Source organism: Ambystoma mexicanum, chromosome 2q (genome assembly GCF_040938575.1).
Source record: "Ambystoma mexicanum isolate Mex_15411 chromosome 2q, UKY_AmexF1_1, whole genome shotgun sequence".
In the NCBI taxonomy this organism is placed as follows: Eukaryota; Metazoa; Chordata; class Amphibia; order Caudata; family Ambystomatidae; genus Ambystoma; species Ambystoma mexicanum.
In genome coordinates, this window is record NC_090924.1 from 1,468,141,243 (window position 1) to 1,468,156,098 (window position 14,856).

The window sequence follows — 14,856 nt, forward strand, 5'->3', positions numbered from 1 at the left end:
CCGCCATGTTGTAAAAGCCCCCAAAAAGTCCATTAACGGATTCGACCAATAGCACCTCTGTCTTCTTACTGCATGCAAATTGCGGTCACCGCTATTAGCGGTCACCGCTAATTGCGGTCACCGTAAAAACGCGGATGCGGAAATAGCGTCATCGCACAGGAACGGGAAATAGCGCGACAGCCATCTTTAAAAACACAGTCCATTGCCATCCTCCGTATCCAGGACACCTTTCCAGGAAACTCAGACAAAAATCCTTCCAGGACACCCTAAAGATGCCCAAGGCCATAGAAAAATCTACAGAGTGGCAACTCAAGGAAAAATTCTGCAATGAGGAGCTCATAATGCTGACCGAGACACTAGCGGCAAATGCACATGTGGTCTTCAGCAACGACATGCGGCGGGAGACCATCCTCAAGAAGAAGGCCATCTGGGCAGAGGTTGCCAACAAGGTCAGCGCGGTGGGCACCACCACCCGCACAGTTAAAGACTGTCGAAAGAGGTGGGACGACCTCTGGCTCCGTGTCAGGAACATACCGGCAGCAAACAGCAACCTGGCTACGGGCACAGGAGGAGGCAGCGAATCGCCTATTAAACTCCGTGAGTGGGAGGAGACCTGTGCATCCACAATTGGAGTGGAATCCATATAGGGAGTTGGAGAAATGGAGCATGGCGTGGCCACTTTGTCCGATGGAGGTGAGTGTATGCATCCAAAAATGCACAGTGAAGTGTGAGGGGCCCCCCAATTATGTGTCCATATTAATGCCGTGGATCCAGCCACAAACATACATGCATGCATCACCACATACACATGCAACACAGACCCATTCATGCATGACCCACCCAACATCCCCATTACCTGAATCCACAATAAAGAGGGCCAAATGCATAGAGCAGCATGTAATCATTCAGCATAAGGCAGGTAGAACCATAAATTATGAACATCCCCATTTCTCACCCCTACAGGATCACACACAGAAACTGAGGAGCCACGCACTGCGACACCTGCTCCCCCATCCACCAAAAAACCCAGGCGAGATGCCACAAGGGACACCGCCACAGCCTCAAGGGGAACCGGGAGGAGTGACCATGACCAGAGGGACAAAGGCAGCAGGCGCACCAGTTCCACGCAGCCTGAGGCCATGCCTGCTGCCATCGTAGCACCCACGGTAGTGTGTCTCCCTGCAAGTGAAACCAGCATGGAGGGCATGCACTCTGCTGCCACCAGTTCAACTGGTGAGGCAGCAGCCACTGCCCCACTTTCGGATGAGGAGGAAGCACATGGCATTGTTGATCAAAGCCAGACCCCCAGACCAACACGCTCCATACTGGCAAGCCCAAGGTTGTCATCAGGTCCGAGTAGCCATGGAGGATCACCCACCCCCACCCTGGAAGGGTCATGGAGCCCCCAGGTATTCTCACCTGATGCCACTGCCATGGATCAAGGCGCAGCAGTCATCCCTCCAGCACCTAGCATGCAACATGACCTCTCATCCATCATCCAGAGGCAGGCAGAGATCACTGGGCTAGTAGGGCAGCATGTGGCTGAGGCAGGCCGTCTGAGGGAGGACTTCTGTATTTATGCACGGCAGACAAGGGAGGGCATGGAGGCATGCACCAACAGGATCTGCAATGAAATGGCCCAACTCAGGCAGGCCATGAACCGTATAGCAGACGCCATTGAGCGCTGATGCCCACTCACAACCCAGGATGAACCGGGCACTACCTCCTCTGGGAGTTCCCGGCAAACTAGCCCCCTACGCCGGTCTCTGCGCAACCTGAGGCACACCACATCCCAACCACCAAATGGCGGAGGAGGCACTGACAATTGGGGCCAGCAAGGACTAGGTGGCACATGTGTAGAAGGACACGTTCACACCATGAGGCTCACATGGGGGTGTTGTGGGGGAAGGGGGGTAAGGGTGTTCTTGGGAGTGTTGTGGGGGGAGGGGGGTAAAGTTGTTTGCACAGTTGGGGCCATGCACTTAATTATTGTCTTTTGTTCACAATACACTGTTGAAAAGTTGAAACACAGGCTTGGTATTCATCATTGTGTGTGTGTACTGTATTGGGGAGATGGTTCTTTGTGGCACTGACCACATGCATCAGGGCAGTAATACCCATCTGCATCCATAATAGTCATACCTTGGATGTCATGGAATCTGATACATCAGATGCTGATGCACATCGTGTCCCTCCTGGACGTTGCCACTTGCATGTCCCTGCGGGCCTTTTGACCCATCCTCATCACCATCCACATCATCCTCATCTGGCGCTTGCATGTCAGGTGGCATAGGCACATTCCGTCTGATGAAAATTTAGTCCGGCATCACACATGCCATGGTTATCTTCGGCACTTTGTCATGGCCGTACAGGAGAGCCTCACCCGGCACGCTTGTGTGTTGGAGAGGCCGAATGCCTGCTCCATCACGACGCAGGTACAGGTATGTGCAATATTGTTGTCCTCTTCCTACTGGTTCTGTGGGTACCATACAGGGGTTAGGTGCTACCTCTTCAGGGGATAGCCGGCTTTGCCTGTATGGGGTGAAGAATGGGTACCTGTTACCGGCCACCCTGCTGTGGACTGTACATGTCACACATGTCTTCTTTGCATTGTGATTGGAAGTCACAACTGACAGCATGCATGCAGACAATCTGCGTGACTGCAATGTACAAAGCTGTGCTCAACTATGCAAGTCGACATGCCCGAAACATGCCTCCGCAAGTAATGGAAATGTCCTGGCTGAGGCCAGGCCTCAGGTGTCCTTGGGCCCAGGCAAATTTTGTACCGCTATGCCAGTGTGCAGCCATCCCTACATCCATGTTGCTGTGCTGCGGGGCATCACTTCAGTGGTGCTATGGGTTTGTGGTCAGGTGCCATGGCTAGGGGTGATTCCTTTGCATGCATTCTAGGGCACATTGCGGTAATGATGTTGTGCTGCCCAAATTCTGTATGACTGTCCTGAGGGCAAGATGATGATTTGTGTATTATGTGGTGTGGCATGATGTGAAATGTGGTTGTGGATGGATGTGTCATCTTTGAAATGTTGGAATGTATGCAATGTTGTGCAGCTTGGCATTTCATGTGGGGTCTTATCAGGTACATTGTGAAGTCACCCAATGGACATTGAAGTACATCTGTATGACCAGTTGTCCCACACACGCCAGACAATTCACAGTTGGTGTATCGTTCTCCCCCCCAATCACACCGCCCTGTGCATGGCCTGCTACTCACCAAGTTGCCACGATCGTTGGCCAGCTTGTCGCTCCATGTTGCTTGGTATGGTTGAGTTCTGCAGGACAATTGAATCATGCTTTGATCCGACATGTCTGGCATAACAATGTGTGATTGTCTTGTTTGCATCACATGCCATTTGGAAAATGATTGGGTGAAAATATTTTCTGTTTCTATGGACTACTTCATTGTGATGTAGGACCACCAATTCCACATGGGTACAGTTGCTGGCACCGATGCTATTTGGGATGTTTGCAAGTGAATAGATGCATATTTTGGTGTTTGCAATGTCCTGGGCAGTCCGTGGCAGGAATATGTGTTCATATCCAAGCTTCAGGAGGGCATTGTGTACCTGGTTCGGCGTGCATGGGAATACTGGTTGTGAGATGCAATGCATCTGTCACACATTCTGCTGCTGCGAGCCTGTGGCCAGGGAGTGGAGCGCAGTCAACACCTGCACTAGAGGGGGGATTGCAGTTCTGATGTCTATATGAGTCTCACGCTGTCGTCATGTATCTTATCCACTTTGATGGTGATGGTATCCCAGTGCAGACGGCACAGGGTTTGTAAGTGCTCAGGTGTCTGGTTCAATGGACTGGCTTGGATCCTGGAGATTGGTGGCTGGCTCTGTGGTATTTCTGGGTGCCCTGGTGGTGCTTGCTGCGCCTGTCTTTCCCTACTCCTCCTCCTTCTCCTCCTCCTCCTGCGTCTCCTCTGTGCTGCCTGTTGTTGGTGCTGCCGCACTGCAATCATGTCCTCCAGCCCATGCAATGCGGGCAGTATTGGAAGCATTTTTGTGTGGGAAGGGGTGTGGGAAGGGGTGTGGTGTGCTCTTTTGTGCTGCCACAGTCTCCATCGCCTCCACCTGTGCTGGATGTGTTCACCTGTGGCAGGTGGAAACACTGCTCAAGGCTCTTAACGGGTGGTTCGCGATGCCGGTATTTGTGCCATGCCGGTAAGGGTTTTTTGGGTCTTTCCCATGCCGCTATTGCCATGTCTGCCTAGCTTGTGATGGGATGCTATTAGCACCATACCGCTATTTCCGACCTGGGGGTCGTGCGCCCACGGACCTGCTGCTATTAGTGGCACCGTTCTTACCGGTGGCGCTAATCGCGGCAAGTCCGGGTCGTAATTAGATTGGGAATTTAGCGGTACCAGTATTCGCTTACCGGTACTGTTATTCCCTTACCGCCGTCCGTGTAATGAGACCCTATGTTTAACTGAAAACATGAAGTTGTTCACTTCAACTGTTTCTGTAACTGGTCTAGGGAAACCAAAGCGGCATTTGGTGTAGTATTTCCCTTTGTTTTTGTATTTTCAACGGCTATATTTGCCACATTTGTGTCTTTGAAATTGTACAATTTGTGCATGAAGGTCACTATGTCTCATTTGTGAAGGGATTTCACAAGTGACATATTTTTGGATGAAATGCAAAACAGTGGCATCACTGTCCTGACCAAATTTAGGAGCCTCTTTAATCCATAAAAGCATGTGGATATGTGGTGCTCCTCTGGCTTGGTATTCTTTTCTCCAAAAGAAGTATTAAACTTCTCAGAGTGGCAGAACAGTTTTATTACTAATAAAGAGTAGCATAGCAATGAAACGATGGTGGAAATATTTTGAAACATTAACAGGATCTAGAGAGCAGAGTTCTCCAGGTGTTAGTATATCTATGTTTGTTTTGTTTTTGTTTGATATGCGCAGGAAATCATGTAAATCTTCCCATGCATATTCTGCACAACTTAATGTAACAAACCAAGTGGGTGGCCCAAGGTTTATGATCATACAACGTACATCTCCGTGACATCGGAACCAGTATTATTTCGTACCACGCATGTTTGCAAACAGATGTGTAATGCTTGTTTGTAAAAACACATCTTTTTTTGCACTTTTTGTATTAATTGCGTAGCTGACATATTATTAAAGTGGGTTCCCTATTTCAATATGTGTGCAACTCTGTAACATAGAGTTGCTAGTTCACTTTCAAAGAGTAGGTGGAATACGTATTCCACATTTTGTCTAAATCTGGGATCTTCAGAATACATTCGTAATGAGCGGTATTCTGATGCTGTTATCGGAGTGGGTCTATCATCGTCCCTTCCTCCTTTGCCAGTAGGAAATAGTACAGGAAAAGCACGTGCTTCTATACTTTTTTCCCATATGCTCATTGGTGAACCTTTGGTTTGTCGCATTTGGTACGTTTCTAGTGCATCATCTATGCTGTCATTAGAAAGCAATGGATGAATTGTATTATGGTCTAAAATATTGGATACTGCATCAGGATCCAGAAGTTCAAATTGACCAGTTTCTGGCGAGTCTTGAATTATTTCAGTTGTTTCCCTTAAGCTTTCTTCAATATTTATTTCTTTGTAGTATTCATTATTGTCTTTTAGATATTGCAAGGCTTGTCTAACTTTATATAAATCCACGAGTTGTTGCCAAATTGTTTTGTCTTTTGTTGGTACACCATTTACTAAGACAATTAAAGATTGCTCTATTGGATGTTGCGCTCCTAGAGTGTGCACATTTTCTGTCGGATCTAATGGTAAACTACTTTGCCACGAATGCCTTTCACCAATTCAGAGGGAGGTAATTGTGCTGTTTTTGGTTGAAGGCGTATTATTGCTTGAAATGGGTGCACTGTTTGAATTATGATGCTTTCTTACAAATTGAGTTGTTGCAGGGGTTTTGGTAGTGGAAATAATTCCAAGTTATTTGTGATGGCACGTGAAGGAGTTTGGTTGTTGTCAAGATTTGTAGTGCAATAACTGCAAAGTATTAAGGGGTCACTTATTTCATATGTGTTCTCTGCTACAAGGTAGAGAGCATACTCAAACCATTTGGAATCTTTGTTGTCTTCTATTTTGTATGATACATCTATAGTTTTTGTGTTACTTTTGTAAAAAGTTCTGCGGCAACACACACACACACATGGTTTGGTACTTCAGAGGATGTACTTTTAAATTTTAGTATTTCTTTTTGTATGTGTGTAGTAGAAGCTTGCCATGTGCAGAATTGTTGCTAGTCTGTTCTAAAGCTATTGCATTTTGTAAGTGGCTTTCACTTCCAAAATATTTTCTCTAGATACGGTTGATTTCTTCTTGTAGGTCTTTGGGTGTACCATGTAGAAGAGTGTTATTTAAATTGGCTAGTGCTAAAGCAGGACTTTTAGCATTGTACAGTTTATAGACTAGATTTCTTACAGTTAAATGATGTGTTGATATCATTTTGATATCATGGAAGGTGCTTTTGCAAATAGGTCCTGAAATGCAGGCTAATGAATGTCCTTGTAGTGCTGTGTATTTGCACACTGGACAGGTATCCATATTTTGCAGCATTTTCAGTTTTATTTTATCTTTACCGTTCTCATACTGATTGAGGAACTGCCATAAAGATTTGAAAGATTTGTTGGAATGTTACACATTGACGTGCACGGCCATTTGTATACTGGACGTTCTGGTTCAGTCGAATGGAGAGGTAATTCTGAGTTTCCTGGGGATATTTTTGTAAGCAGTGTTTCTTGTTCCATGATGGTATTATTAATTGTTTCATAACCTCGTCCACTGCTATGGATGGAAATTGTGTTTGTTTTGCCTTGTTTGTATGCTTCTTCATTAAAATATGGTTCAGTGGTCATGGTGTGACTCCATTCACCTCCACAGATATTTAGGAAGTTATTTTTGTTGACATTGCGTTTATTGAGACTTTCTTTTGTAGTTTAGTACTTATTTTTGTTAGTGTTTTCATCCTGTGTAAAACTAAAATAAATAACTTCCTTTTGAGAAGGATTGCACTGTCTACGAGAGCTTCTAGGATTCATTTTCTACAGTAGGTTTTGAGGATTGTGCATGATTTCGCTCCTGTTTTAATAAGATTTTGAAGGACTCTGTGGCAGAACATTTTTGCTAAAATACTTTTTTTGGTATGTTTACTTGCCACTACATCAAGATTTGTAGGAGCAGTGTTAGCAGTAGTGGTAGCTGAAATCTTGTTAATCACTTTCTGTTTCGTTTTACATTTTGATAGAGGAGGCAAAGTTTGTGTACTAGAAGCTTCTTTTGTTTTGCTAAATGACTGCATTAGCTGTTTTGTTTGAACGTTTTGTACAAACTCTGGTACAGATGGATGCTTATTTTGGACACTTATTTTCATTTGCTCTATTTCTGTGTTGCTTTCTACGGACTTGCTTTTTGGAAGGCATTCTTTGGGGTCTGTTGAAAAAAAAAAATTGTACGGGTTGGTCAGTTTTGCAATGTATGTGTGCTGTGTGTATGCGTGTATGAGTTTGATGGGGAAGATGTATGTGGTCGTGTGTGAATGTGCATTGGGCAATTACCATGAGTTGGGAATGCTATTCTTCTGTTTGTTGTTACTACACTGCAGTTCAGCTGAGAGTAGGAAGTGAGCTAGTGGTGAGGAGAAGCATTAATAGTAAAAGTGATGGTGTAAAATTAAACCGGTTCTTTGTTTTGTAGTACTAACATTCTAAGGGTTGAGTATGTTATTTGTGTTCCAAAGAAAATGGGGATTTGTTTGCCATTCTGCCTGCTAATATCTGTTTAATAAATGGGGATTTTGGGGCAGAATGGTTCAGAAATCAATGTTTTTTTTGGTGTGCAAATTACATAAATGAACCACACAGTGTCTTTGAGGAACAGTAAGAATATAAAGATAGTATTCTACTTACTTTTTTTGTGGAATGAGCAGGTTTCTTCGGATATGTTGTTTGTAGTTTAGATTCTGCTGATTTTCAGGAGACTGGTCTTCACTGCAATTGTAAAAGGAAGACGTTAGTAATTTCGCATGTTTATAGCACTGATGTACATGTTGATTTTTATGTTTTTTTGGTAGTATTCTTGTTTGATGTCTGAACATAGTGTATGCATGCATTTGATTTCACTATGTGCAGCCTTTATATGTTATTACAGTATGTTAGTTCAACATGCTTCGCAAATGAGTAGAATTTTAAGTTCATGAAATTCACTTCTTTTTTTACAGCTATGTTGTAGATAGCAGAGAGGTTTAGAAGTGATAGTTCATTATAGTAGATGGGAAAAATTTGAATAATTTCATATTATAACTAGACATGCGAACAATCGGGAGCACCTGAGAGGGAGATTTCATCTCAGCAATCGGGAACATGTATTTTTCTCATACGATTGCATTGAGATTACCATTAATGTAGGCAGGAGACAGTAAAAAATGGTGACATTTTTCAATGAAAAATCGAGTCTTGTGCGTAAATCGGGAGGGTTGGAATGTTTGTATAGGTTATGCAGGAGACAGTAAAAAATAGCGCAATTATTCAATGAAAAATTGGGAGCCTTGTGCTTAAATCGAGAGCGTTGGCATGTATGTATTGGCTATGCAGATTTAGTGGCATTACTTTGTTTATATGCAATCATAAGAGTTGTACATGTACTCTGAATAAAATATGCATACCTGTACTTTGTAATCATGCATGTGGATATGCATGAAGTTGTACGTAGAAATCTTCGGTACTGTAGTTTTTGTAGTAGGTGCTTTCCAATGATATGAGACTTGTATTCAGAGTGATCAACAGTATATTTGAAGTGCGGAACTCTGATGATGGAGTTAGATGTAGAGGTCTTGGATGTGATTGTTGGATGGTTGTGTGACTGCTTAGCTGTATCCAATGAGGGAACATTAGGGTGTTGGTGCTCGGAGATATGTTTGTCCATGGTTTACAGCAGTATTCTCAATGCAGGCATGCGGCAAACAATTTCGATGTTAGAGGAGTGGAAGTGATATGGAGCGCTGTGACTGACTGCAATGTAGAGACAATTCTCCATGTTTGTAGAGATATGCGTAGGATTAACAGTCCCCACGTGGTAGTTTTGCAATATGGTGCTTTCCATTTGGCCTACGTGAGTTCCCCTACTTTGTTGGCAGATTTGGAACAGTTGGTTCAAGCAGTATTGAACATCCTTCCAAATGCAAAAGTATTTTTTTCTGGATTACTGCCTAGAGCAATATTGGACAACAGTTCTTTGTTTTGTCCTCAGCAAAGCATTGCTAGGTGTGCAATCAATGAAGGCATGCGTGCTTTCATGCTAAGAGCTGGTATGTTTTTCTGTAACAACGAGAATATTGTTTCGAGTAATGCTGCTTATTTTGAAGCAGATGGTGTTTCTTTATCTTTTTTGGGAAATGCCATGCTCTTTTGGAATGTAAGGGATGCTTTGGAACAGGATATGTGAAGATTTTAGTTGTAAAATAAGAAGAAAAAAAACGCCAAAAAATACAAAATAATAGGTGTCTGTCAGGCATCTGCAAAAAAAACAAAAAAAACGGCTCTTTTCAGAGCCCACCTTAAAGGGGAAATAGGGAACACTATTTAAATGTACTTTCACCATGCTCAGATCTTCTACATGTCCGCGGACATGGTGGTAGTCTGCGGACAGCACGTATTACATATGGGCATTCTGGGGTGGAGAGGCATGCAAATGAGAATGAGCGGAGCTAGGGATTGGTCAGTAAAGTTTAGTGGGTGTGTTGTGTAAGGAGATATTTAGTGAGAACGTCTTTCCTGAGAGAAGAACAGATAGCTATGGCTGTGTGTTTTCGAAAACAGATTATCTGGATTTTGGGAGACTCATGGATAGATTGGTTGCAGGTGCATGCAGAACGTTGTGGTGTATCTGCAGATCTTGGATTCCCTCATGTGGAAGTGTACTGGCATGGTGTGCGTGAAATAAAGTGGCTGGACTTGGTACCGCTCTGTGCTACTTTACAGACAGAGCGTTATCCTGACATAATTATAATTCATTGTGGAGGGAACAGTTTAGGACATGTGTCTGGAATTTCTTTGCCATTTGCAATGAAAGAAGGACTTGAGAATGTCATGGACATGTTTCCAAAATGCCCAAGTAATTTCTTCTCATATTGCGCAATGACAAATGTGGCTGCGTTCTTCTTCATTTGGTCCACAAATTCAATAAGGCTGTTTATGCCTTTCTAAGAGATGTTGACATGTCCTCTTTTCACAATGAAAATATTATGTTTTGTAGCACATTCATTTTTCGCAGAGATGAAGTCCATCTTACATATGCAGGCAATCATATTTGTCTTAGAAATGTACAAAATGCATTGCGCCCTTTTTTGGAATTATAGTCACCTATTTTGCATTAGATGGTGACGATTCCAAGTTTTTCAAGCACACAAAACACCACCAAAAGGCTCTTTTCAGAGTCACCACTTACTCTCAGAGAAAAGTGCATTGGTTTTGCTAAGGCAGCACCCCAAAATTTTATCTGTCCTAAGACTGTCCGCGGACTTTTAAAAAAATGTGCAAGGCCCTGCACTGTTCATTTGATAGTTCTATTTTTAAACTAAGAAAGGCGGCTCTGAAAGAGCCTTTTTGGGGGGGGGGGGATTTTTGTTATTTTTTGGGCTTTTTTACACACGACACACTAGGAGAGGAGTGGAAAGGAGGGTAAGGAAGGGACACCAACCACGGGGATAAGAAAGGGCAGGTGGAGAGAGGAAGATGTAGGGTGGGTAGCAGGTCTTCTGGTGGTCCGTGACCGTAGTCTCGAAAGCACTTTGAAGACTCTCCCCCCTGCAGAGTACTGCGTCACAGTACATACACAATATTGTGACCCTCGAAAGGTAAGGGTCAACAGCATCGCAAATGGCCTGTGAAGCAGCTGGAGGGATGCGCTCTCCCACAGGAGTGTCTCTTGTGGTGAGAGGAGCAGAAACGGAGGATGATGTTGAGGAACTCAACCTACTACGTTCATCACAAGGTACAACCTTGCAAATGTCCGCACCGAAGTTAGGTGTCGCTTCATGGATGTCGTACCAAAGCTGTATGCACCACGTCTCCCACGACTCAGCACTAATTTGCACTGGTTACAGGTGACCTTGTCCGCACGTGCTTTTGGTATGTTACCATAAATGGTAAACAACCGCCACACCCAAGACTCCCAGTGAGTGCTGTTAGTAGGGCGTTCCTCCACCTCTTCATCCTCGTTCTCTACATCCTCCCGCATATTCCCCTCTACAGGCCCTTGGGGAGGTGGTGGAGGGTTTGGGGGTGGTGCTGAAGAAGATGTAGACATAGCAGCCATGGATGCCATTAGGGTTGATGAGGTAAACTCAGCTAGAGCACTAAAGGCAGCAAAAGTCAATCTGCAATAGCCAGAAGTACAATGAAGATCAGCTCTGGGGTGTGGCTTTTTATAGGGGTGGAGGGGTGCATCTCGAGAACATATCGAACACTCAAAAGCGTTCAAAAAGTTACAAAAAATATGTGGAAAGCCAGGGCCATTGTCTGGAACAATTGAAATGGTAATTTTTTACTGTAAAATTATTTGGATTGTCTGAATAAGTTATTTTAAATTGTTATAGATGGACTAAAGAATGCACCTGCAACATTCCAAAGGATGGTTAATCAAGGTCTGAATGGGATGGAGGACTTCTGCATGGCATACTTGGATGACATTGCAGTGTTCCGCCCTACTTGGAAACAACATATTGACCACTTAGGACATGTTTTGCAGGCTCTTGAGCAGGCCCATCTGACCATAAAGGCAAGTACGTATCAAATTGGTCAGAGCAAAGTGGTCTACCTTGGTCATGAGGTAAGAGGACGTGAAATCAGGCCATTGTCTAGCAAGGTATAAGCTATACAAAACTGGGCCACCCCTACTACTCAAACTGAAGTGAGAGCCTTCCTAGGCCTCACTGGTTACTATAGGAACTGCATAGAGAACTATGGGACCATAGCTCTCCCTTCAATGTAGTCTCTTCACCTAAATTTCCCAAAAAGGTCAGGTGGAATGAGGAGTGCACTCGAGCATTTGAAGGATTTAAGAAAGCCCTTTGTCAAGCTCCAGTTTTAGGAGCTCCTGACTACAACCAAACAACCTTAATTGTGCAAACAGATGCTTCCAATACAGGTATAGGTGCATTCCTGAGTCAGCTGGATGAGAAAGGCAGGGAGCACCCCATTTGCTTCATCAGCAGGAAGCTGAAGGAACCAGAAACAAGGTGGGCAACCATTGAAAGAGAATGTTTTGCTATTGTGTGGTCACTGAATAAGTTTAGGCCATACTTGTATGGATCTACTTTTGTGATTCAGACTGACCACCAACCCTGAGATGGTTGATGAAAACTGAAGGGGAAAATTCTAAACTACTGAGATGGTCAATCAGCCTGCAAGGGTTTGATTTCATCATTGAACACAGGCCAGGGTGTAACCACCAAAATACTGATGGTCTCTCCAGGATGTTTGACCGACTGGAGTAAGGAGATTCATCAAGGAGTGAATTAAATCCTCCTGTCCCTTAATCTGGAGGGGACGAGTGCTAGGGAGAATTCTCATAAATGTGCTAATTTCCCTTACCTTTTGAGACCCCCAACAACTTTGCTGGATTTTTAGGACTTCAATTTTTACCAGGAAAGGGTCTGAGCCTTTTTTTTCCCACTATTATGTATTTTGATGTTTGTTTTTACTTTTGTGTTCTTTGGATATGGAGTTTTAGACAACTCCATAGGCATCATCTTATCTTGTGTGTCACACAGCACCCTTAGTGCAGTGACACAGGGATGTCTTTCAGACTTCCCATGGTTTAAATGCCTTCTCTGGGACTGACTACTGTCTCCCAGTGAATATAAAGTTAAATTGACTTTGCTAGTCTTTTTAAATTGCTAGACCCAGGACACTCTGCCTTACAGCAGAGTGCTGGAGGGAATACCTAGTATTCCCTATGCCTCAAACTCATGTAGCACTGAAATGCTACCCTTTCCTCTCAGAATGGCTGGTGGCAGTAGTATTGCCATGATTTTCCAGACCACGACCCGTTTAAACGCTCTGGTAGCTAAAATCCACCAGAGCCATGTTTTTCAAGAAGGCGTCTGAGCCCCTCTCTGTAAAAACAGGTTCTGATTGACTTTTTTACCGTTTCTTTCGGGAAAGGTCCTTCTAGTGTTTGTCCCTGAGCGCCAAATCAGGTTTGGTCCCTTTGTCCATTTGCCTTTGGTAGGCTTCAGTACTGAAGACCGCCTCTGGCGCTTGAGTATCTGGGGTGGACAGGAAGTGAGGGAGGTGCCCGAAACTCCATGTGCTTAGTCTCCTAGGAGACCTGAATGCACCTTGACATGATTGGCTGGCTGACTGTTCGGCAAGGGCAGCCACCCTGCTGGGTGAGTGGCAGCTAGGCTGGAATGAATGGGAAAAATCTGTCTAGAGGGCAGGTCTCTGGGACTTGGAAGGCACAGTCGACCATTGGAACGAAAGAACCGAAGACGAGCTTAAGGAAGACGACTGCTGCAACTCCTGGACCATTGGTTTGCCCGGTGAAGCCCTGCTGCAGGTCAGAATAGCCTGAAACTCCCTCGACAGAGAAGCCCCTTCAAGGACTACTTCTTCCCTTGAGCTGGTGGGAACACCCAACTCCCAAGCCACCTGGAAACCATCTCCATACTGGTTGAATTTTCTTTAGAGTGCTGTTGAAAACCAGATAGCCAGTGAGAAGGATACCAGTTTGTGGACTTTAAGGCACTCCCACCTTAAACCAACGTTTTTCCAAGCTTGTGGATCCGTCCCCGTGGAGTGCAGGAACCTCCTCACGTCCTACCTCTTGTCTTCCCGACTGAAGCCCTGGAACAGCGAGATCTGCAGGAACTGGCCGCAACAATTGCCTCAGCTGCAGCTTTTCTTCATTACCAAGGTACTGTGCAAACACGGCTGAGAAATCCTCTCTGCTGCGGTGAGAGTTTGTGAAGCTTTCCCAACTTTGGAGTCTTGTTCGCTCCTAATCCGACATATAACTCTTTTTCGTGCAAACTACTTCTAAGAACATTGGCACAGGCTTCACTGTTTATTACAAGAACTGTACTATCCTTTCCAAGACACTGATCCATTGACTTTGGCCCAGGCCTATTGAATTGAACTGCCTTTTGTAGTGAACTGAAACTATTTGCCCTGCCTAAGAAAGTATTTGTGTTTAATTCTTATAACTTGTCTTTTACTCTCTTTTAAAGTTACTGAAGTTCCATTTTGCTCTCACTTCTGGGGAGCCTAACTTGTTCAGAAACGTATTCGTTGGGTACTGGAGTGAATTTTAGCGTGATACCGAGCTGCTTATTGCTAGTGGAATGTTTTCTAAATGAATGTGTAAATAAATTAATATTGTTTTACCAAGAAACCTGGAGTAAGTGTTTGTTTGAACCACTGTGATTGCAAGTCCTTTGTGTAACAGATTGTGCTTACACCTGTAGTCTAAATTGTGTGTAGTGTTCCCAAAGGGTATTGCATGTAATTCTGCCTAACACTATCTATGGCAATTGGGTTTGGTTGCTGCTCGTTGTATGCTTCTTCATTGACATACGGCTCTGTGCTACTGGTGTCACACCATTCACCTGCACAGAAGTTGTAAACGTTATCCATGTTGACATTGCGCATGTTTCGAAGTTTTGTTTGTAGTTTTTTTAGTTATTTCAGTTAGTGGCTTTTTAGTTTGTGCAAATCAGTGAAGTGAGGAACGCACCTTCTCAGAATTTTTGTAAAAAATGATTTTTCGGAATGTTATGTTTTGACTACGTTGACATTGCTAGATATAGTGTGTGGTTAATTTTCGGTTGTATTTTTTTTAACA

The 14,856-nt window shown here is 44.1% G+C and overlaps 1 protein-coding gene across 1 annotated transcript in view; it reads left to right on the plus strand.

The window, feature by feature from the left end:
- LOC138570273 (zinc finger protein 84-like) overlaps positions 1-14,856 on the plus strand; it is a 45,826-nt gene that overhangs the window by 16,876 nt on the left and 14,094 nt on the right. The gene's annotated exons all lie outside the window — the stretch shown is intronic.